The sequence below is a fragment of the Piliocolobus tephrosceles genome, chromosome 5 (assembly GCF_002776525.5).
Source record: "Piliocolobus tephrosceles isolate RC106 chromosome 5, ASM277652v3, whole genome shotgun sequence".
NCBI lineage: Eukaryota > Metazoa > Chordata > Mammalia > Primates > Cercopithecidae > Piliocolobus > Piliocolobus tephrosceles.
Genome location: NC_045438.1, coordinates 110,185,522 through 110,210,366, shown reverse-complemented (window position 1 = coordinate 110,210,366; position 24,845 = coordinate 110,185,522). Strand labels below are relative to the sequence as shown.

Below are 24,845 nucleotides of genomic sequence, written 5' to 3'. Positions count from 1 at the left end.
CTAGTTCAATTGTTTGAAAGTGAAATATTTTTCTTGAGTCAGTAAAAAGTTTATTAGCACAATATTCAACATCAAAATGTGGTGTTTCATTACAGCTGATAGTTCTGAAAGCTGGTCGTTGCTATTTCTTTCAAAAATGCCTAATAACAGAATCAACAGGAAGGTGGGTGATTGCATGACTAAAAATTCCTGTATGTTTGGAAATAGCACTGTTTGGCAAGTTTATTGGGTGACAGCTGATATACTGTAGGAAAAGACTGTCTGTGTGAAAATGCTATTTTGTTGCATCTTAATTTTCTTTCCTTGGATACAGTACAGCTCCAAGACTTGAATGGCTTGCTATTTAACAGTAAGTGCTGATGTTGAAAATTCAATATATTACTTTGGTGTAAATGATCGTATAGTAATCACTACTGATATCACCAACTTCCTTCTGAAACAGATGCTAGGAAATGAATTTCCTCAATTAAGATAGTAGAATGCTGAAATGCTAACTAAAAGTTAACATTCCAGATGTTCCAAGACTTTTAATTCCAGATTTTTTTTTTTTTCATATAGATAGAGTTTCCTTCTGTTTCCCCGATCAGTCAATGATGTTGATATGATTCTGGATTCTGTATTAATACACTTCATTTTGAGTGCTATGAAAATCTATATTTTCTATGTAATTCTATTATCTTGATGTATTTATTTCAACTATACTAGTTATGAAGTTATTGTCTTCCCTGGAGTAGGATTATTTGTCTTTACAAGACTTACAATGTGTAAAAAAAGATATCTTCTGAGGACTTTAAGTGATGTTTTCTCGAAGCTGATTTTCCTTAAGGTAAAGCTGAATGCCAAGTGAGAGAAGGAGAAGAAACTGAGTTCCACTGCCATATCTTTTGTGTGGTTGTATTTCTTTCTTTATACATATTAATAAACTTAAACATGCAATGTACTAAGTTCTGTGATGTTTACAGTAAATGAGAATCTCACTACTAGTATTTTCATAATTAGGAAATGTATGTACAAATTTGGGGTGATTGAAGTAACAAATATCACAGGCATACATAAACGCTGAGAGCTAAGCTGTATGACTTTTATATTTTTCCTTCCAGAGAAGCATGAGGCATGAAGTGGAATGGAGATTGGCTGCAAATTGCCTGTTATATCTTTTCTGTTCTATGCAGAAATAGACAGAACATTCTATGGTTCTATAAATACTTTCAGTATTTCAAAAATGGGTAAGAATGAGTAAGAAAGAAACTTCATGTGATGTCAGTGAACCTGTGTAAGGGGCAGGTTTGTCACACCAATATAATTAGTAGAGAAAAGGTGCCTTTGCTGCTCTAAAAAGGTAGACTTGAGATTGACAAACGGCTCCACGTACAAATAGGGAGCAAATTCTCTTTGGAGAAGAAATTCTTCATGTGACTATAAAGTGGCGCTAAAATATACTGGGCATGGGAAAGTAACTGGACAATGTATACCAATCATTTTAAATTGACATGCAACAAGTACATTTTAACTTTTAAAAACTTTATCTATTAGTATTATACTAGAAATTCTAGTATCATTGCTACCTTCATTATCATAAACATTTCTTAAGAAAATGCTTAAGATTATGCCTCCTAACATATGATCAATAATTTAAGGCATTTGTATAACACTGTGGCATGCTAACGTGTGTGATTGCTCACTCATCCAGTTCCTTTAAATGTATTAGCCACACAGTAAAGGTACTTTAATGAATTCAAAGACAGAATTAGAAAAACTACTATACAGTATAAATTACTGAATGCTCATAGAGGCCACTAATCTGGGATTAGTGGCCATAAAGTGACTTTGATGGAGCCATTTATGGCCATGTTTAAGGTGCATAATTTAATCTCAAGTGAATAACAGGTGTTTATCACATCAGTGTCTCCATAAGCAATCCCTCATTCTCTTGTTGAGATTTTTTTTAAGTTGGCATACTGTCAGACAAGTTCAAAGGACACATTGAAGAGGTTCTGTAGTTATTTTTTTTTTTTCAGTTTAAATAGCTACACTAAAATGCAGTAAAACATTATCTGTACAACCAAAGAAAGCCACTCTTTAGACCAAGAGCTAAACTGTTGATCAGAATTCTGTAATTATACTCAAAACTTTGCACTGGAGAATAATGATGTAACTTCCATCTGTGACACTGTATTTATTTGATGATAATGACTAAGGCAAAATCTGTAAGATTGCATGAATATTTTCTAATTTATTTTTATTTACAACTGAGCATAAGCATACATAGCAGAACACTTTGTTCCCTTTTCTACTTTTGAGCAATTATATAAAACTAATTGTTTTTAAAGGGTGGGTTAGGAGAACTTTCCAGTTAAAAACTACATTGAAAAAGCAGACTTGGAGCTACACAGGTCAGAAGCATCACAATAAGGACAATTTAGCTGGGGACAATGGCTTTAGTATCAATACACCACTGACACAATGAACACTGGAATAACAAAACATTTTTGGATCTTCCACCTAATCTTTTTTCTATAATCTTGTCATGATAATTTTTTAGTTTCCCACTTTGGACATTTAGAACTTTTCACTGAGTGCACTGAACATAAATTCAAAACTAATAAGTACTATACAGACATGTTTTTATTAGGTTAGTGCAAAAGTAATTGTGGTTTTTTGCAATCATTTTCAACAGCAAAAACCACAATTACATTTGCCCAAACCTAATATAAGCTCATGGATTATCCTACGACTCACATCTATCTTCCCTTACTCCATTCACTATAGCTTCAAGCCAAGTACAATTTTCCACCTGGATATCATTACATACTTGAAATAGAACTATGAAGATTGTATGATTATCATAGCCTAATGTGTCAAGTGCATTACACATGATCTCAAAATGTTGCTATGACTTGCAACTGCCATTAATAAAGTTAAACAAAACAAATGTGTAAAACGGTTTAGTATTCCCACTAATCATTTTACTACACTTCAACTCACAACACATTATCTGCGTGTATATTCTGTTGTCTTCCCATTCACATTCTGTCTTGGGGAACTGTGTTGCTGCAATATGGTTTCTTTGTATGAATGCAATATGGTTTCTTTTTCTGAAACATATGCTTTAGAACTTACTCTTTTTGTTATATTTGTAAACATTTTTAATATATTATACTTATTCAAAGTTAAAATAACTCAGAGTTTAAAAAAACACCTTTTCGTATTTGACTCAACTTAGAAAATTCCCCAAAATGTTATGTACTTTATTTATAATGAAATCTTATATTTATTTAGTATTTTCAAATCACTTTCTTATATATTAGGTAACTGGAGATTTATAATAACCCAATGAAAAATAGAGAAACAATTATCATTTCCATTTTAAATATGAAGAAATTTCTGTCTTAAATGATGCCATCCAAGACTTTATATATTCTCACCCCAAACAATCTATGTGAGTTTTCCAAAACTTACTGTAAGTTTACAGTTAGTCCTTGATAAGCACTAGAAAAACAAAGATTGGAATGGTCAGTATTTTTGCAATTTTCCCCATCTCTGCTTGTTACATGCAGTGATATACATGCTGAGTCAGAACCACCTAAACTGCAAAAGGTAAATTGAAATTTAGGAACATCATTACATTGTTTTAAACTGTCTAAGAAAAACTCTTATTATGCCAGCTCCGCTTTGACACAAAGTGCCGAATTTTACTTTATACTGCTAGCATTTTGACATAGCTGCTTTTGTATCTGATGACAAAAACACCCTTCAGCCACAAACTGAAAAAGCAGGCTACCAGAACAATTAAGTGTAGCTCTCAGAAACAAAGTTGTAAAAATATAAAAAATGAGGATCTCTTTTCATGTTCATGAAATTCATTTTTCTGCAGGAAAATAAAAAGCACATGACCCACCCATGCTCTAGAAATCAAAACAATTTGCTGACACTGTTGGAGAGAGATAGTGCCACGACCTCTCTGTCTACTTAGAAGATCCAAGTGCAGCTCGAGAGAGAACAAATTCAGAGGCTGACTGAGAAAGAGTGAGGGGAAGTGCATGGGCCCCAGGCAAATAAACCTAAGCAAGACATCACAGTTAACTTTGCAGCCAGCAGAGAGAAGAGAAAGCTGTAAGTAACTTAAAGAAGACCTATGACACGTTTCCAGACTGAGAAAAAGAGACCAGGAAAGGAAACAGATGGTGATAGAAACACGACAAGTGAATAAACAAGACATCAGGACAATGTCGCCACAAAATCAAGGTCTGTCAAATAGTAACAGAGAAATATTCTGGCAGAGGGAGGCTCCACAGGCATCTCAGAGTGCCACCAAGCATAACACTGAGAAATATGCTTCAGCAGTATGTCATTGTTTCCAGAAGCACCTGCCAAGGTCTGGAACTGTCTTGGTTTAAATTAAATACATAAACTGTCTTAGACAATTTATATATTTTATATATAAAATAAATAAACTGTCTTAGAAAATTTAAATACACACACACACACACACACAGAGAGAGAGAGAATACAGCCACTAGCATTTAATGAACATTTTCAAGTGCCAATCATGTATTTCAATGCTCAGAATGATCCTATGAGGTCAGCACTATAATTATCTAATTATCTTCTTATTCAATTATAGATTATTCAATTAGAGATTATGAAGCTGAGACACAAAAGAGTTAACTTTGCCCATAGCTACAGCTAGTAAGCAAAGGAGCAAGAATTTGAATGCAGAAGTCTAGCTATAGATTTCATACATATCGAGACCATCCTGGCCAACATGGTGAAACCTTATCTCTACTAAAAATACAAAAATTAGCTGGGCGTGGTAGTATGTGTCTGTTGTCCCAGCTACTCAGGAGGCTAAGGCAGGAGAATCACTTGAACCCGGGAGGCGGAGGTTGCAGTGAGCCAAGATCACACCACTGCACTCCAGTCTGGTGACAGAGCAAGAAAAAACAGACACTCTTAATTTATTTTCAAAGCATAGCACAGCAGTATATGTAATATTTTTCCAGCATATGTAATTCTGATTCTCATGAACCAATGTTAGTGACTTGGTTTTACTGTACACCATCAACTAGTACACTTAAAAGACATCATAGGGGGTAAACTGATAAACATCTCAAGATTCACTGACAAAATTGAAGACATAACCCTTTTTTCTCTTTGATTTCATGGGACACAGTTGTGGTGTTTCATTCGGTCATCTCAAACACCTTCAGCCAGTGTATCTTTTTTTACTTCTCCAGGATACTAAACATTACAGCCACTGTCAGAGCCACAGTGAGCACTCAGGAAACAAATCACAGAGCACCACCAATCTCCCTTCCCTCACTCTTCACGTATGCACAGAGAAAAGCCCACAAGGGGTTAATCGGTCTAGTGTTTAAAAAATGAGAACAGGTAAATTCTCCATTCTCTACACACCCCTATATTCTTGGCCACTGAACAAAGTTAAACTCCACCAATCTTTCTGGCTTCTCCACATATCAAGCTGTGTGACTCAAAACACTAAAAGTCTCTGTGCCTTAAATACATTTTAAAATGCAATAATAATAATAATAATAATAATAATAATAATAATTGATTTTTTCAGGTCTGAGTTAAGTTGCTTAGAATAGCACCTTACACATAGCAAACATTCCATAGTTGTTGGTTTTCATCATTATCATCATCATCATCATCATCATCATCATCATCATGATCATCATCATCATTTACTTTTATCTTCTATTCTCATTCATAAAGTTCTGATTGACCTAGTCTCTAATCCAGCAACTTATTTCTCTATTGACATCTAAACCATTTCCCTCTGTTCTCTGTACTCCCATTCTATGGTGTAACAGAAGACACACAGAACAATATCCCTTCTATTCTTAAATTCTTGGTGGACACAATTTCCATTTTCTTAACTGAAGTCTGGCTTCTTTGCAGTCTAGTTAGTACATGCTGTTTCTGCATATCCTGTATCTGTCAGGGTCAAGAAGCAGAACAGGTACCCCTCTCATCATCAATGTTGCTTCCATACAATTACTTTCCTGTTTGGGGGATAAAAATGCCCACACCCTTGAAGAGAAGGCCATTTGGCCACCCTTCATGCTGCTTTCTGTAAGCTGCCTATAGGTAATTTCATTCATTTGTGATTTTAAAGTTTGGTTTATTCTAACAAACTATTCACTGATATAATAATTTTCCTCTCACCAACAGTGATATTTCTCTGTATTCCACTTCAGTGATCCATTGTAATCATCACACCTTTGAATTTGCATCACTTGGAATTGTTTCACTTCTTAAATATTTACTTTTGAACACCGTGAGCCTTGTTTACAGAATTGTGCCAACTCTGTCTTAAATATTCTTACTCCACAGAACCTGAGCTTACATAAAATACTCTATTTCACCGAATGCCTTATTTTTCTGTTGTAGCCCTCCTGTCTTCTGTCTTTATTCTCTGCTCTGTTGAGCTTTGACCCTCTAATCTATAATTCAATCTATGTCCTTGACAATGCCTTCAATTCTCCGGGCTCCTCATTCTTACATCAAACCAGCCTGACACAAACCCACTCGGAGTCAATCCAAATCTCTGTCACTTAGTATCCATACTTAGATTGCTGTGGTCAGTGAGAGGGAGAGACAATGCTGCAGAACAATGCACTTCAGTATCAATGGTGCCACTACAACCTCAATTGGTGTCACTTCAACAACGTCTCTTCTTCAAACGTTTTTGTGTTTGCCTAGTTTCTTCTATTGTCCACAATGTTTAAATGTTTTACACATCTTTCCCTGTTTCCAGCCCAGTTTCTCCGCCTTCACAATCAGCAGATAACATTGCCTTCTACTTCACAGGGAGTTATTGGATGAGATTGTTAAGAATAGAAAACATTGATTTAGGTTAAAAATTAAAGGGCATACTCTTAGTTACCACATCGCTTGCCACCTGTATTTACAGACTGCCTATTGAGAAGAATATTTAAAGCTATCAGTAGTTTCTTTGAAGTTTGAATCTTAGATGTCATGAAATTTCATTTAAGACAAATGGGAAACATTGACTTGTGAAACTTCTTGAATTTAAATTTTATGGATACATCAGACACAAGTAAATCAAGTCTGGTAGCTCTTAATGAAGTCAGAGAATAAATTAAATGGAACAACACACACGTTTCAGCCAGATTTCTGTTGGCATTAACAGGCAGTAAAATGATCCACCACACACTGCCAAGTTGCAGAATTTCGTAGACCAATTCTGAACTGTAGTATGTAGTTTGTGGTAACCATCTGCTGAAATCTCTTTACTTCCTGTCATTCGGCTCACATGAAATTAAAATATCGATAGAAACAATTTCTGCAGGGAAATTGGAAAAGTTAATAGGTAAGTCAATTAAGGGTTTCATGAGATTATATAGTCTTGTTTCTTGATACGTCTACATTCTTAATTATATAACAAGACCAAGAATAGAATATAAAATGCAACAGAAAGTAGACTCTGCTAAGTACAAGCAAAATATGAAGACAGTTATGGGTTAGGTAAAATGCAATACAATATTAGATTCATGAAAAAGTTAAGTCTGCATTCAATGGCAGCCATATTCATAGAAAATTTCTAATAACAAAGTAAATCTTAGCTCTACAACAAGATATTAAATATGCTTAAATGCTTCTGTTAGAAATTCTTGGCTCCCTGCCTCTGTGCTCCTAAATTCTAGCTAGGTATATGTTTTTCCTTTTCAATGAACTCAAGGTTTATTTTCATTTAGGAAAATAAACAAATAAGAATCCTCTGTTTCAGAAAACACTGCATCACTATCAAGACTGGTCGATGAAATGTAAAGTTTAGAATTTGCACTTAATATCTTGTCCCTTCTCGCCAAATATTTCCCTGTAGTTTTCAGGCACTTGCTTGGCTTCATGCTCTCTGTGATGATCCCCAGGGCTCAAAAGGTACCCACCTTAAAACCCCCTATTTGAGCTAATCTGCACCACACAACCTGCTTCTCCACCTGGGCTCATAGTACTTATCCTTTTGTCCTTAATCTAGTAATCTGTCTCTTTCTGTTGATATTGAGATAAGTATCAAAAACTGCCCAATTCTAAAAAAGATGTATTAAAAAAAATCATGAGCCCTGATCCTTTTGGAGCAGTTACAAATAAGAGTGTTAAATATTTTTCTAATTTATATTTTTAAAGCAACATAGGAAAAAATACATCTAATTGGTGCAGGGGCAATTTTTACACTCAACTAACCAATTACTAACTATCACAATTATGTATGACCACAACACTGTGGTGAAAAAAAATGAAATATTTCAGAAGCAATAAACATATTGATCCTTAGATCAATAAAAACATGACTAGCTTATAGGGATGGGTTTTATAACATAAGCACAAAAGGTCATATTTGTAACATTTCAACAAAAAGCAGAATGCCTCCATTAACAAAATTCAAAATTCAGTAACAGATCGATTATTCTAAGCATTTTAACAAATTTCCTGCATGAAAATGACCAATTTTTCTCCTTATACATAAATTTATTTTTGATAGACATTATGTACATTTGGGAGTAAATTTTGAGATTAAAGGCTTAATCTTCATGAGGTAAAGAGTAGAAGAATTCCAATAAGGTATCGTATTCAGGGTAAGATGAAATAAGCATACTCCACGATGTTTTATGCACTGAGTACATGAAGCAGTTATTTGAAGATACTAAAAAGTAAAGAGTATCATGCAGATTGGGGAGTAGAAACCACAATTTATAATACAATTGAAGTAGTGTTCAGTTTATCACTTTTTTCCCTTCCTTTTTCGCTCGGCCCAGACTGAATTCAGTCCACAGCTTAGAAGTGAGACTTGTATGGATAAAGAGAAACCTGAGAGAAATTTTCCTTATGAGATCCCAAGAAAGTGAGCATTATACTATGTTGCAACATAGCCTTACAATAAACTTTCATTCATGGACTAAGCCAACACTTACTCACTGAGTGCTTACTATGGCCAGGGATTTTTCTTATCTCTAATGATAGTCAATGAATAAAACATCCAATAAAAAAATGGATTATACATTTTAGTAGGGGAGACAGATAATAAACAACAGTAATAACTAAGCTTATTATAAGGTGGTTTAGAAGGTGATGTGTGTGAAAGAAGGAAAGAAGGAAAGAAAAAACAAAGAAAGAAAAGGAAAGAAAGAGAAAGAGAAAGAAAAAGAAAGAAAGAGAAGAAAGAAAAGAAGAGAAAGAGAAAGAAAGAAAAAGAAAGAAAGAAAGAAAGAAATAAAGAAAGAAAGAAAGAAAAAGAAAGAAAGAAAGAGAGAAAGTAAAGAGACAATACTACAGGGCAAGGGGAATCAGGAATGCTGGCAGGGGGAGCAAGATGTTTTAAGTAGGGTTGTTGGAAAGGCCTTATTAGAAAGAACGACATTTGAACAAAGATTTGAAAAAGCTGAAGTGCTGAACTGGAGACTTGTGGGGAGGCTTTCATACTGAGGGTTCGTTCAAAGACTCTAGAGAGAGAGCAAGTCTGACTTGTGCAGGCACAATGAAAAGGTTTGAGTGATCAGAGGGAAAAAAGGGAAGACCATGGCACATGAGGTCAAAGAGAAGTTGTTGGGTGGGCAAAATCATACAGGGCCATTATAATTTCTATAGCTTTCACTCAGCATGAAGGAGAGAGCCAGTGTGGGGCTTTAAGAACAGGACTGACATGATCTGGATTATAGTTTAAACAGGATTATTCTGTCAGATGTGTTTAAAAGAGACTATGTAGGGAACATATAATAAATACAATAGCATATTTTATATGGTTTTATATATATAAATATATATTTATATATCTATATCTCTCTATATATATCTAATATATATATAAATATATATATATATAAATATATATATATATATATATAATTGAGAACCAACAAGAACCTGTGTTCCGTGAAAAATACACTTGGAACGGTAATGCATAAATGAATTCATGCTCTAAAGGCAGGAAAATCTTACAGGCAATCTTCAATAAACACTATTTCTCACAAGTAAGCTTTGATAGAAATTGGGCAGCTGAGTGGGCTTATAATCTCTGGCAGAAGTTGAATGGCAGTTCTGTTGTATTGCCAATCAAAAGTATAACCATATGCTTTGAAAGTTCATGGTTAGGTTCTAAAAAGCTGGTTTCCCTAGGCTCCTGCTTCAGTAGAAAGAAACATGACTTCTCCTCTTGATCAGCTTGTGATGAAGCAGTAACTAAGGGCACAACCAATAATATTCTCAAAAACTTGCTGCTCTAACACACGAACAAAATAGTATGTGTGGCCTGTAGATCTGAGCTCCCATTTCAGTAGTTCCCAATCTGTGGACTGCGCACTCTAAGTGATTGTAATTTTGTGTGTGTGGTAGCGGTCAAGGTTTTGCAAAGGTATTTTTTTAATATTATATTTGCATGTGACCTTTCAACTAATATGAAGTACAACTACTACACTGTAGAAGATCCACTAACTTTTTCAACATTAAACTTGTAAAATTTGGGGCGTTCTTTTTATAGTTAGAAGATGCTTACAATAAATAAATTAGCATAAATAAATTTGGAGGATATCTGTCAAAAGTGATCATTTTCAATATCAATTTTCATCTTTGCTTTCTGACAAAAATTAGTCATGACTGTAGTCTAGGCCAGGCAACTCATAGGGGTGACAATAAAATATCATGTGAATTTTATACAAATCAGATTTAGAACCTTTGTTCCACCAACTCTCAATGTGGGATTTTGGCTCTGGAAGCTCAGATTTGCAGTTACTAAAAAGGGAAATGAATTTACATTTTATGTGATAACAAATGTGTGAATAGGTCTTCACTGGTAAGCATGTATGATTAAAAGGAAATGAGTATCAATGTTAAATATTTGTGTTGACCATTCTGTTTTTATTTCACACACTGACAGCAGCAGACTTATTCACTACCAAACACGACATAAGCTGGTTACTATTTAATAGTGAAATAAAACATGGCAGTAAACATGATTGCAGGGAGTAAGGGTGCCATCACAAATATATGCAAAGCAGATAATATTCCAAATCAGTTTAGTTACCTGAGGCTATGTTCTAACCATGAGATAAACTCCTGGTTTAATGTAATTATAAATTATGACATTTAGTGATATGGAATATGCTATGAAAACATGAACAATTACATTTTAGCAGTCTAAGAAAATACCTGAGGATACAGAAATTTCAGAATGAGGGAAATGCTATTGTTTTAAGAACTAACTCACTTTACAAAAGCTGAAATACTGCTCTAATATAACCATCTCTAAAGTATGTTGAGACGAAGTTAGATAACTTCCTGAACAAGGACCACTTGGCCAAATACATATGCAAACATTGGATTGAAAAAGTTTAACTTCTTCACTGCAGGACTCCTCAGAGCCTTTACATGGTAATTACGGCTGTGACTCCATGAAAGGGGAATACTGAAGACAGTATTTTCTAAATTTAATTGAGTACAGGGGCCCTCTCAATTTTTCTTTTTCAAGAGACCACTGTGTGAAATAAGCGTTCTACATAGTATTTTGGGAAATGATGTCCTAACCCAATCTAAATTAAGGAAAATTCCCTAACACAGTCTAACTGGGACATGTAGCCTGCAGAACGTCACAAGGGTTTCTCTTCATCCCCCACAGTTTGATGCCCAATCCTGTATATGGGCCCAATAAATCCAAGTGAAAGGTTTCTTCTCAATATCTAAGGGAGATAACTTCTGTGATCTATAAATTAGAATAATTTCTTAGCCATATTTTAAAAAATAAGCTGAGGAAAATATTGTTTCTTCCTTTACACCTAAGGTTTAAAGGAGGTTTTCCATAACAAAAAGACAACTTTTAAGACTCCCAACTTGTGCCCAAAGGGATGATCAACTTTAATTCTGATTTCCAGTTGACTTTATCAAGTGTAATGACATCTAAAGACATATACTTCTTTCCCTCTGAATATACCGCAATACAAAATGTCGAACCTCCTTGCACTGCAGGTCGTCACCACAAGTTCACTTACAGAAAAAAATCGAGCTTGAAACCAAGATTTATCACTTATAGTTTGTCGTATCAATTGGTACTATAGAGGAATAATGCTGCTTTCTAGGAGCCTACACTTATATATGTTGTAGAATAATTTCTGGCTAATGCAAAAATTCATTTAAACATTTTTAGCCTGTTCACATTGTAAGAGGCTGTGTTCATCAGTCAATATTTATTGAGAATGATGGCACATGCAATCTCATCAGGCAGCATGGGGCTTATAAAGTATAATCAAGCTTTGATTTCTGACTTCAGGAAGCTGCATTTCATGAGGGAGTGAAGAGAGACACATTTGTAAATAGCATATTCGCTGTCAACTTACATGTCTCCCGAGCATATTAGATGTGCACTAGTGTATTTACCAAATTTTTAATTTATGAAAGCAAATTGACTATTTCTAAAAAATAAGGGTTTTTTTCCTCCTTGAAATTAAAAGCCTGTTATTACTTGTGACTTGATTTTTGAATTATTTTAAAGTAACACTTGATGAATTTAATTAGCTAATGTGATTTACAGATACTGAGTTATCTAAAAAAATAAATTGAGGAATCATTGTCTTGGTCTAGCTTTCAAGTGATTCTGACATTTGAGTTGTAACATAAATAACAGATGAATGAGCCAAATAGCAGTGGCAGAAATGTGCTCTAAAGGAAAAGCACTTAAACAGATTTCCACACAGGTGTTTAGGCAAAAATAGAGTCTGCCAACAGGATAAAAAATACTTTAGTCAAATATCTGTACATTTTGTTCTACACATGTGTAAACATCTGTATACCCAGAAATGTTTAGATATTTTAATGCTTCACTTTATATTTCAGTATACGTGTGTATTCATGAATATTGATGTATATTGCACAGAATTTGTTAATCTTTGCACTTGGGTGAATGTAAATGAAGTTCTGTTGCTTTTTGGAAAAGGGGAGTTTGATGTTGGATTCCTAGGGTTGAGATGTAAAAAATTAAAGGGGAAATACTAAATTCCAGTGACAAGAGTCCAGAGAGATTTTCCACTCCGCTCTGGGAGGGCTTATGGCTTGCCACGTGCCAGGGGCCAATTTCAGCGCACTTGAAACATCTGCTACCCCTACTTACAAATCAATTATAGCCTTTATGTGTCCAGAAGCTTGAAAGTCTTGGAAAGAGGCAAAAGGATCCAGTCTAGACTGCTGCAGGTATGACCCACCGCTAGGACTGGGAAGGAGACAGGTGGATATTAGGTGTCCTGCTCTTTCCTGATCTCTAAGTATTTACCACATGACAAAAGTCAGGTGGAGTTTGGAGAGACGTGTGGTTTTCGGGTCACCACTATTCCCTGCAATTTCTTCTTCTTATCTCCGAAAACTGCATGATCAGTGGAGGCAAATGGGGATTAAAAAGCAAGAGAGGGTAGATATTTTCCTGTTTGAGAGTTAGGTAGTGAAAAATCTGTTATTCTAAGAGTCACTCTGGTTACCAATACATGGTAGTATTTCTTTTTTTATAATATTTTAGTTATTTTTTATTTCCAAAGAATCAGAAATAAATAGTATGTACAATTTATAGATAAGGAGATTCTGGACTACGGTAAAGCTGTCCTACTTTAGAGGATAAGTTAAGGCATTTTCTTGCAGAGAGTAGAGAGATATGGGACTACTGATATTTTGATGAATAATGTTTAGAAAGTCACTTAAATTGGAAGGAGATGTTTGAGTGACTGCAATAAGTTAATTTAAAATATAATAGACATTCCATAGTCAAGTTTCCTCACCTTTGTGTGTATTCTTTATAATGAGCCACATTTCTTGATTTTATTACTTAGGTAAGAAGTTTAGGGTCAGTCAGCAACAGGCAGAAAAGCCTCCTATTATTCACAGTATACTGACTCTCATTCTTGCTTCTGCAAATCAAGTGTTACGATTGATATCAGAGGAAAATAAATATCTGGATGCAATACATTCTAACCGTACTCTAATTGACATAGAATTTGTTTCATGCTTAAAATGAAATCTGAAAATGAGAACTACACTGAAAGGTAATGAATTACAGTTTGGGTAGTAAAATTATCTCATTGTAAGATAAAATATTCATTTAAGAAGATAACTGTAAGAAAATGTACTTTTCTATTACAACTATCTTCGGAGAGTTTGAGGCAAAATGACCTGTGCTTTTCAATACAGATCATTTAATTTTCTAATATGAAGTAAATTTAGCATTTTAATGCCATTTTAGTTATGCATTTTAATATTTCTTTCTCCCATACTATGACTGTGATGCCTCTAGTGAAAGTCTCCTTCATCTTTGATCCATGAATGTGAATTCCCTGGACCTCTGTTGTCCGGGGGACATGATAATGTGCATGTGCATTTTTCTGGGCAGAGAATCTAGAGGTTTCTTCTCATTTTGAAAGTGATCTCTAAGTGATCATTGATCTACTTGACCACGGAAAATACAAATTACACAATATCTTGAGAAGCCAAAATCCAGTAGCCCAGTTCTTCAAGTTCTTCATGCTGTCACTAATCACACGGCATTCTACAGTACCCCAAAACTATTCTAACTTCTAACTGTAACTTTATTGTTATTATTATTATTTTTTGGAATATATGTTTTGAGAGTCTTAACCTTCCAAAACCATTAGAATAAGGTTAGTTTCCCGGCTTAGAAATTTCTTTTTATTTTCCTTTTTTTTTGTCTACCTTTCCCTATCATGCACTTAAAGGAAACCTCTCCTTAAACAGTACAATAGTTAGAAATGCTCATTCATTCATATATTTGTAATTCTAAAAATGAAGCTAATTTAAACTAAAAACATTTGGTTGATTTATTTTAAAATTCCTAATTATGTTTAATAAATGAAGGGGATAGTTTTATACACTGAGATCTATAAAAATCAGGTATATTTTTAGCTGAGATAAATTTTAAAGAAAAATAGAATTGTGGTAGTATCCTTTATAATTTTAAAATTATCCTGTTCATTTCAAGTCATACAAATATAACAAGACACACGAAATTACAATTGTGTGCCATGTTTAAATTATTAGATTGGAGTAGGATTTCTTTCCACTACATTTACAAAAAAAAAAAAAAAAAAAAAAAAAAAAGGATAAATGAGCCCACTGAAATTTTACACTTAAAATGAAGGAAATAATAAAACAAATTAAAGAAATGAAATACTTTGTAACAGTAAATCATAGTTTATCTGTGAAATTTGAGAGAAAAGACTTTAATTTATTTGAAAGTGCTTTGAAATGTAAGCCATTTTCCAAGCTGGATGCTGTGAAGATAGTTAGATAGACAGATAGATAGATAGATAGATAGATAGATAGATAGATAGATAGATATGAATGAGAACAAGCAGCAGCAGGGTGGGCTGTAGCTGAAAGGAGTTATAAAGGGCCAGTGGGGAAAGGAGAGGGCAAGAGCTGTTATGGCAAACCCAGATTCAGAGGAGTTCCAAACCAGGAGTGAGTAGAAGCTCTGAAGCAAAGGAAGGAGAGTGGAGGTAAGCAAGCAGGTTGGGAAGAGGCTGAAAGTGAATAAGCACACAGAGAGAGGTGGATTATTTTAATGCTGAAGTTATTTATTAGATTTCCTACACTGTCTAGGACTCACAGTTCTCTGTGAGGCTCTATATTATTATTTTGCCTGCTCTTAAAATTTCCATGAGAATCTCCCTTATCTCTCTCTCTCTCTCTGGCCCTTTCTCTCTCTCTCAATACACACACACACACACAAACACACACACACAGACAAACACACACACACTGAAAATATGCTCCCTCCCTCTGCTCTTCTCACAGTGTATGGCATACAAGAGAAGTGGATCTTGAAGCTTTAGAATGTTGCTGTAATTTAAACAGATAGTGTTTTCTTTTATTCCTGAGAATAACCGATGATATATACATATTACCATGCCAGTCCCTCTTTTGCTTCTGAAATCTAGTTTCTAAATATATTTCAGTACACTGCACTATTAAACATTCTTACTAACTGTGAGAATGACCACATTATAATGTAAAAAGGCATCATCTTGCTTGTAGATATGAGTATTCCTCACAATGTTTGGCAATGCATAATTCCAACATACGATATGTTCATGCCCCTACACCTACCACAGTTCTGTCACAAACTCCTTGCCTATGTTTAAAACAACCGCAAAGTGATTTCACCAATGGGTGTAATATGTTTCTGCCATGAAAATAAGAAAGTGAAAACAAGAAAGAGGTCCCCAAACGGAATAGCCTTATGAAGATATCCTTGAATTAATGAGTATCTAAGAATGTGCAGGAAAAATTGTACCTGTGTTACCACTAAAAATTATATTGGCAAGTGCTTACTGAATGGTAATAAGTCCAGAGTTGTCTATGTAACCAGAAATAGGCATTATATGATTATCTAAACACAGAGAAGCCTAACACTAATTGCACAAACCATTGCCACCTGCAAGTTACTTATTTAGTGCCCTTCAATACAGCATGAGAAAACTTACAATATTTGGGCCTGCATATTTTGATAATATCCTTGATGAGGAGGCATCTGATCAGTCCCTTTTTTGTTGCCTGACCTCGGGCAGTTTAAGTAACCATGCTGGCCTTTAGTATCCTCACTGGTAAAATGAGTGTTAGATTCCACCTGTGGTTTTCAAATAACCCTCTTTGGAGCTCTATGGCTTCTGAAAATTCTTTAGACGATTGACAAAAATAAAAGAAAGAAAAAAGAATGAATTTCAACTACTTTCTTCCAAACGTTAATATTTGAATTGCCTTAGAAACCTGTTAATTGTTTTGAGTTTAAGTATCCCTTCCAGTTCTATAGTTATAGAAATGAATCCACATAGGTATTGAGATAAAAGCTTTTACATAGAAGATCTTTTCTGTGATAAAGTGAACTGGGCTTAATGCAAGGGTAGCAAGTTTATCTAAATAAAGAATTTTTGGATGACAGATTATTGTTGCTCATAGAACCTAAGGTTGATAATGCAATTCTTATAAGAAGTGACCTGTGTTTTGCCACATTTTGGTGAGGACATCATTTAGGTTCTATAGAAAAGGTTACTCTCCTTGTATCACTAACATGCACAGTTACTAGCAAATTGTTAATCGTAACAATTCAGTACACTTCTCTAAACAAAGGATATTATAAAACTATGTTTTATGCAGTGAGTTTCTTTTGCTGTAAAAATGTGTCTGATCTAAAAAGATGTCTGTACTTTGCATGAGGACTAGTTTTAACCGAAATCTTATCCTAACTATAACTTGTCTATTTATAGGTTGAAGGAGAGTAGTCATATACCCTTTATTTGTAAAACGTTCTTTTTTCACTTGTAAAATAAATTTCCTCTGTTTCTGATATCTATCCTGGTTTATAAATTGTCTTTCTAAAAGCTTCAAATTCCTCAAATAAGTAGTAGATTAGGAATAAGAAGAAAAGAACAGAAGACAGTTAAAATGTAATTTATGTTGGAAAAATGTGCTAATTTCATCAGATGGCATTTTCAATCCCTTCAGTATGCTATGGGTAACAGACAAGACCAGTGAAATTGGGTGAAATTATTATATGAATTTGTGTATTCAAATTTTATTTTGACCTAAATAAAGATAAATACTAGTTGGAGGATGTAGAATTCTAAATGAGAAGTGTGGTTGAAACAAACCATATAAAATCTCTTAAAATTTAAGATGTTATTATTTTTGGTATAAGAGAGCAACTACAATTTCCATATCATAGAAGCCAAGCCCCTAAAATTCTAAACTTCAGAACAGGGAACATGAAGAAAGGGAATGAAGGCCATATGCGAAATAGTAGCAATATAAAAGGAAACAGTTTTGGAAAATTACAATTGACTCATTACGTTGATAGAAATAACATAAGTGATTGTCGTCTATATATATACACACACACATACATGTTTATATATATAATATCATACAATCCTGGTGATTGATTAATTTAAAATGGTGCTATTACTGCCATCATCATATATCAATAATTCATTATTGAACTCCCATGTTACTTGATTGGGTCATTTAAAGAAAGTTTCTTGTTTGCATGAATAAAGTAAAGAGATGACTAGTTCAAAAATAACTGCATATTTTCAGACTCTTTCAAGTGCATTTAAAAAAAAACCCATCATTTTATTTTCAGGATGGGCTGATGAGAGAAGAGCAAAACCTGAGCATATCTTGGTAAAATGCCTGAACTCTAAGGATAAGGTAAAATAATCTTACAGCTCTCAATCCAAAAGACCAAGTTAAGTACATAGAGCAAAGCTGGCATGCAACACTGGATGCAGGAAGATGGTAGCCTAGCATTTCGAGATTACTCAGAGGAACACTTCACTGTGAGAACCCTGAACATATCCAAGAGTCCACTGAGCTAAAAGGAAGAAAGCCATTTGAGGATTTGCAACAATTCTACTGGGCTATCATTCACATATCCCATCAGGGGAAAGTATTTGAAATTAAGACACAGACCAACCAGGCCAACCAGATTACTACAGGACCAGTGTTACACCTCTCCTGCTCTACTTTCCCATCATCGATCAGTCTCATTCTCCATGACCTTTTCATAAAGCTCTGGGAGCACTCAAAGCTGGAGACTGTACAAGGAGATGGATGAGTATACGATGCCCTCTTCCCACTGCTACTCCCCAAGCTGTAATTTTGTTCTAAACCTGTGGGAGAAGAGTTTTGTATTATATTTGAAATGGCAATTATAAATTGGAAATAAGTGGGCTTCCTAAAACCTCAATTGCCTAAATTAAGACTCTTCTTATAGAAGAAGGAGTAGAAAAATATGTTATTTGTTCAAGCCACAATTAAGAGTAAGAACGGGAGAATGACAGTTGTTACAAAAAATAAAGCCAATTCCTGTTTGTATCACATTGAGTACAGACCATCCAGTAAGCCATTTGTACTTGTATTTTAAGGCATTGTTACATATGCATCCTTACATACACTATGTAGAGAGACTGGCTTGGGATGAATGGGAGGGGAACAACAACAACAACAAAAAATACTAAAGATGAGAAAGAAGTTATATTTTTGGTAGAACAGGGATTCTCTGAAGTTTCTTGGCTATCTAGTTTAAATACTGTCTGGAGGAATCAATACATTTTTCATTGTAGCTTGCTGAGTTTCAAAGTAGTAAAATGGGATCATTAATCAAGGAAGGCCAATTCAAAAAAATGTTTTATGTTACTTAGCTCTTTAAAAAGTAAGAACTAGTTGCTAGAAGTTGAAAATAATTTCAAAAGTATACAATTTTGTTAAAAAATCAGTTTTTAAGTATGCTTTTCTCTGGAGGTGTTTATTGGTGTATTTTAAAATGTTCATTGTGAAATAGAATCTTTGGCTGTGGGTCATCAATATTTTCAAGAGGCTAATAGAACTCTCTTTCTGTCTCTCTTCCTCTCCCCCTTCCACTTTCTCTCTTTTACTCTGTCTCAGTAGATAAATTACCCTTGTTTGTATGGTAGTGGTCTTTGTGAGCAATTGATTTTCGTTGACCCTAGGAATATCACTTTCTGTTTGATCAGTATTTCCTGTTCTATTGTTGCCACCCTCCTTCCTTAAACACATTACTATCCAATCTGGTTTCCCATTTCCAGTAGCTCTCAAATAAGTCTTCATAATCTTTATCTTTTACATTTTGGAAATAGTTTTCTGGTTCTTAAATTCTACTAGGTCAGTGGCTCATGTAACATACGTTGCCAAAATTGTGCCTGGCATATATTGGTGTCAAGAAATATTTGTTGTGTTAATTAGTATGATCTATTCACTTATTTCCAATTCTTTTCTCAGATAAATAAAAATTACAAACCTTATTTAACAGATTCTGATTACTGAGCACCTTTTCTGCTCAATCTCCGTTAATCATGAGTCTTTTTGAATTGCATTCATCTAAAAGCTATTTGCAGGTCAGTGTTGACATCTGATTATTATGCCAACTGCTTCTTTTATCTGTCTTCCAAGTTATGCCAACCAATTAGCAATGCTACAGTAGTCCTGGATTTCAATGACAATAATCGTGATTCTTATTATTATTCGATTCTAAGAACTAATAAGAACTTTAGTTTTTTCTAAGTTGAAAGCCTGTATTATCTATTACAACTTATCAGATAAGAAGGAATACTCCATAGATGATTACAGATGTCTTCCAATAAAATCAGACTATTATGAGAGTGCTATAGCACTATAGTAATACAGGAAATATTTCTGAGTAAGTAATAATTACATAAATACATGTGGCTTTGTGCTTACCGCCATTAGCTACCACACTATCAGAATACAGTTAGTTACAAGAAAGAAAAGGGAATTAATTGGTTTTGAGATAGCAATATGAGGGAACTCTTGACAACATTTTAAGAACCACAACAATGAAGGAATGAAATCTGGGTTATGGATTCTGCTTCCCTCTCTGCCCTGAACTTTGTTTTTTAAATTCTGTAACCAATCATTCTCTTACTCCTAGGATATTATTGGTATAAATGTTAAACTCCTGCTGTCAGTCAGACAAAATGTATCTGCCATCTCTCACCTTTTAGGTCTTGCCATTTATCAGTTACTTTTGCTGGCTGGTGGGGTTTAATTGAATACATTGTTTTCCCTATATATTCACTTGCATAAAAGACTGATCAGCCGAGTGCAGCAGCTGATGCCTGTAATCCCAGCATTTTGGGAGGCTGAGGCAGGTGGGTCATCTGAGGTCAGGAGTTTAAGACCAGACTGGCCAACATGGCAAAAGCCCATCTCTACTAAAAATACAGAAATTAGCTGTGCATGGTGGCATGCGCCTGTAATCCCAGCTAAGGCAGGAGAATCACTTGAACCTGGGAGGAGGTTGCAGTGAGCTGAGATCACACCACTGCATTCCAGCCTGGGTGACAGAGCGAGACTCTGTCTCAAAAAGAAAAATAAAAAATAGACTGATCAAATTTTCACTTTTTCTCAAATTATGGCATCAATTTCAGGGACACATTTTTATATTTATCATCTTCTAAAACTTTATAAAATTTTTTTAGTGTACAAAAGTTTAGATCTATCTACTAGACTGAAAATACCTTGCTTCCCTTTTCTATTTTTCCTTACATTCACTTACTTTCCAGTATGATTGCTGTTAGTGATCAGTGTCATTTTCCAATTTCAGAGCTAGGATTACAGTGTTCGAAGAAGGGAGGCAAGAATATCCTCCATTTACTTTTGCCATAAAGAAGAAAAAGGTTTTACTTTTCCTCCATAGTCAGGCTCTTGGTAGGTTTCCTAGATGTGTTACCAGTATCTCAAACTTGAAATGAGATAATACACCCTAATTGCCCCATTTCAAGAATCACAGTTGTCACCAAGACACACATCCAACTAATGCAGGAAAGAAAGGACCTGAAATGATCTGTATTTTTTCTGTCTTAAATTGACTTAAAATCTTATATATGAGTCTAGTCACAGATACACACATGCACACACACGTTTCCATAAGTATAAAAGTTATATATATCTTTTCTTTAAATTATACAGACCTCTAGTGATAATCATTAAAGACTTAAACCTGGCATGGCAAAATTTTTCAAATTGTGTCAACTCTGCTAATATTGCAATGCTGTGCAACATGCTGTGTTGGGAAGATTCTAGGCCATGATGGGCCAAGGTAGAAAACAGCATCACAATCTCTTAACTATGTCAATAGGATAGTTATTGGAATAGGTAAAAAAGCATTCTATTTGTTATCCATGACCTAATCAAATTATCTGTGCAAAAACTCCTCCTTTCATCTTTTTAATGAAATATATAAACACACATTCAATGAGCAGAATTTCATTGAACACTTCATAATTTCTAATTATGAGACAATGTATTATGTTTCAGTCATGAGTTAATAATTAAGCATTAGTAAAACTTATTAGCTCAATTAAACTGAAGATGAGAATAAGCCAATTTAGGAAAATAAAACAGTGTCATTATTTTGAAGTAACCTACTGAGAAGGATTAGAAATAGGGAAGTTGTGTTCATGGTCCTAGGGAGCACATTCACAAACTATGGTGTAAAAGTCACCCCCTAGAGTTGCACAACACACAACTCTCACAACCATATGTGGCAATCCTAGTGTCTGAACTATGAAAGAAATAAATAGTATAAAATATAATAGTGGCAATACATGTTTACCTCTTTATGGAATATAAAGGGAAGAGGAGTGCATCAACATTATTGAAGCATATATTAGCTTAGGATTTTATATCCTGTTTGTCGTTACTCATCAAATAATTTATTTTACAATTTTAACCTGTATTTTTAAGATAAGTAATCAAATATAATGAAAAATTTAATACTTCACCTCCCAAAAGTACTAGAGATTTAAAATTAGCAATGTTCAACTTAAAGGTATTTTACTGACTCTTGACACTCTACTTGTTTTTAAAAGACTATAGTGTGTCTGCGCGCAGTGGCTCACATCTGTAATCTCAGCACTTTGGGAGGCCGAGGTGGGTGGATCATGAGGTCAGGAGTTCAAGACCAGCATGAGCAATATGGTGAAACCCCATCTCTACTAAAAATACAAAAATTAGCCGAGCATGGTGGCACATGCCTGTGATCTCAGCTACTTGGGAGGCTGAGGCAGGAGAATAGCTTGAACCCGGGAGGTGGAGATTGCAGTAAGCTGAGATCACACCATTACACTCCAGCCTGGGTGACAGAGAGAGATTCCATCTTAAAAATAAATAAATAAATAAATGACTACCGTGTGTGAATGGAGACCAACAGGCTGGAAATTGTTCCCAAGGCAATAATAATTATTTTGTCTTCAACAATCTACTTAAAAAATGAAACTGGGTTGTTTACCAACATCGTAAGGCATTCAGACAGCTCACAAGGAGTTCTATGTTCCAAAGTTGGTTATCTTGGACAATTACAACTCCTGGACATACAGCAGGTTGAGTAAATTCTGGATAACATACAAGAGGTAGAAGAAGGTAAAAAGTTCTACCATGGAAAATTACATAGAAGAACAAGATGTCAGTGGAATTCCAGTCTTGCCCTATATTAGCTTTCTTTGTTGTTCTAGCATGCCTCTTACTGCTTAGAATTCTTCATCTACAATGTTTGTAAATGTTAATGTATAGATATGTTAGCATTTCTGTGGGCTTTAATACCAAATATCAAAAGAAACTTAGATCACCAAGTGATTTCATAGAATGAAAAACACTGGCAGTTCATTTTTGCCCCTGGCAGTTCTCCCATTCTTTCCTTTCTGCTGATGCAAGCAAGGCAAATGGGATAAATTTATGACTTTCATTGATGGGAAAATATACTAATAAAACATTGAGAGACATATCAGAAGAGCCCTCATGACATTTATATTCTAGCATAGAAACCAACAATAAGCAAGACACACACACACACACACACTCACACACATAAAATATCTGAAGGTGATAGGAGCTATGAGGGAAATAAATAAGTGAAAAGGGCTAGGGTATAATGGAACAATGAATTATAATGTTAAATACAGTGGTTAGTGATACTATGTACAAAATATTGTAAGACTGTATGATAGAAGGTAAAGGGGGCAGCTACTTTAGATTGTGTGGTTGGGGAAGAGTTTTCTGCAAAGCTAACATTTAAGCTGACAGCTGGATGCTAAGCAAACAGCCATGTCAACACTTTGGAGAAAAATCTTCAAAGGCACTTAATGAATAGTGAGACTGGATTGTTGAATGAACAAAAGCCAGCATGTCTGAAGTGCAATGATAAGAAGTTAGATATACAAGATGAAATCACAGAGGTAGGTATGGCCATGTCACACCAGTTATGGTAATATTTTCATTCTTCAACTGTGTCTGTATATATGATGCATCTTGATTGTGGGGTATTAGCCCCAGAATTTTACCTGGATAGCTATTTTATCCCCTGCATCACTCCTCATGCCTTTAGTCAGCCATTCCATCATTCCATCAGTCAAACTATCAAATAAATATTTATTGTTCTAGGCATGATGCTAAGATGGGGATATAGTGTTGGCCAAAAGAGACACTACCAGCCAGCCCTATCTTCACACAGTATATATTTCAGAGAAGAGTATGTAAATGAAATAATTATAAGAATCATTATATCTAGGAAGTGAGCAAGTGAGATGTATTACTGACATTTCTAATAAAGGAGTGTTAACTTAGCCTACAGAGTAAGCCATACATACATATATATATATATGGCATGTGTATATACATGTCAATTAATGACTATGCAGAAAATCATCCCTAGATATTTCTATTATATTTTCCATAATATATTTAAACCATACATTAATATTCTGCTTTATAATTTTCTAAGTCCTTTCATACGCATTACCCCATTTAATATTCACCGTAACTGTGATAGAGGCTGGTCAGTGATAACTATCTTCATTTTAAAGATGAATAAACTGAAACCTTGAGAATTTAAGTGACTTGAAGTCACGAAGTATGTTAGTAACGTACAGTCCTAGTCTCACTTCTGTACTATATATGTTACCAGAGGTATGGTCTGAACTAAATACAGTAAAATTCCTTACACAATACAGCACTAGGCATTTAGATTGGAGGCAAAAGGAAAAGAAAACATAGCATCCTCATTCTTAATAAATATGAGATCTAGTTAGGGAGATGTTCAGATGAGCACCAGATAATAAATTGTGCAGAAATTCAGTGCACAAATGAAGTTAAGGAATAATCAGGACAGTCTGCAATTATTCTATAACCTTGTCTTGAGAGAAATTAATTTCTAAACTGGATATACAAATAGATTATGTGACTGATCTTGATACTTTTAAATTCTTGAAATTCTCTGGTTT

The 24,845-nt window shown here is 34.5% G+C and overlaps 1 protein-coding gene across 3 annotated transcripts in view; it reads right to left on the bottom strand.

Annotated features, from left to right (window-relative positions):
* The window catches only part of KHDRBS2 (KH RNA binding domain containing, signal transduction associated 2), a 591,427-nt gene that overhangs the window by 254,972 nt on the left and 311,610 nt on the right, over positions 1–24,845 (bottom strand). The window lies entirely within an intron of this gene.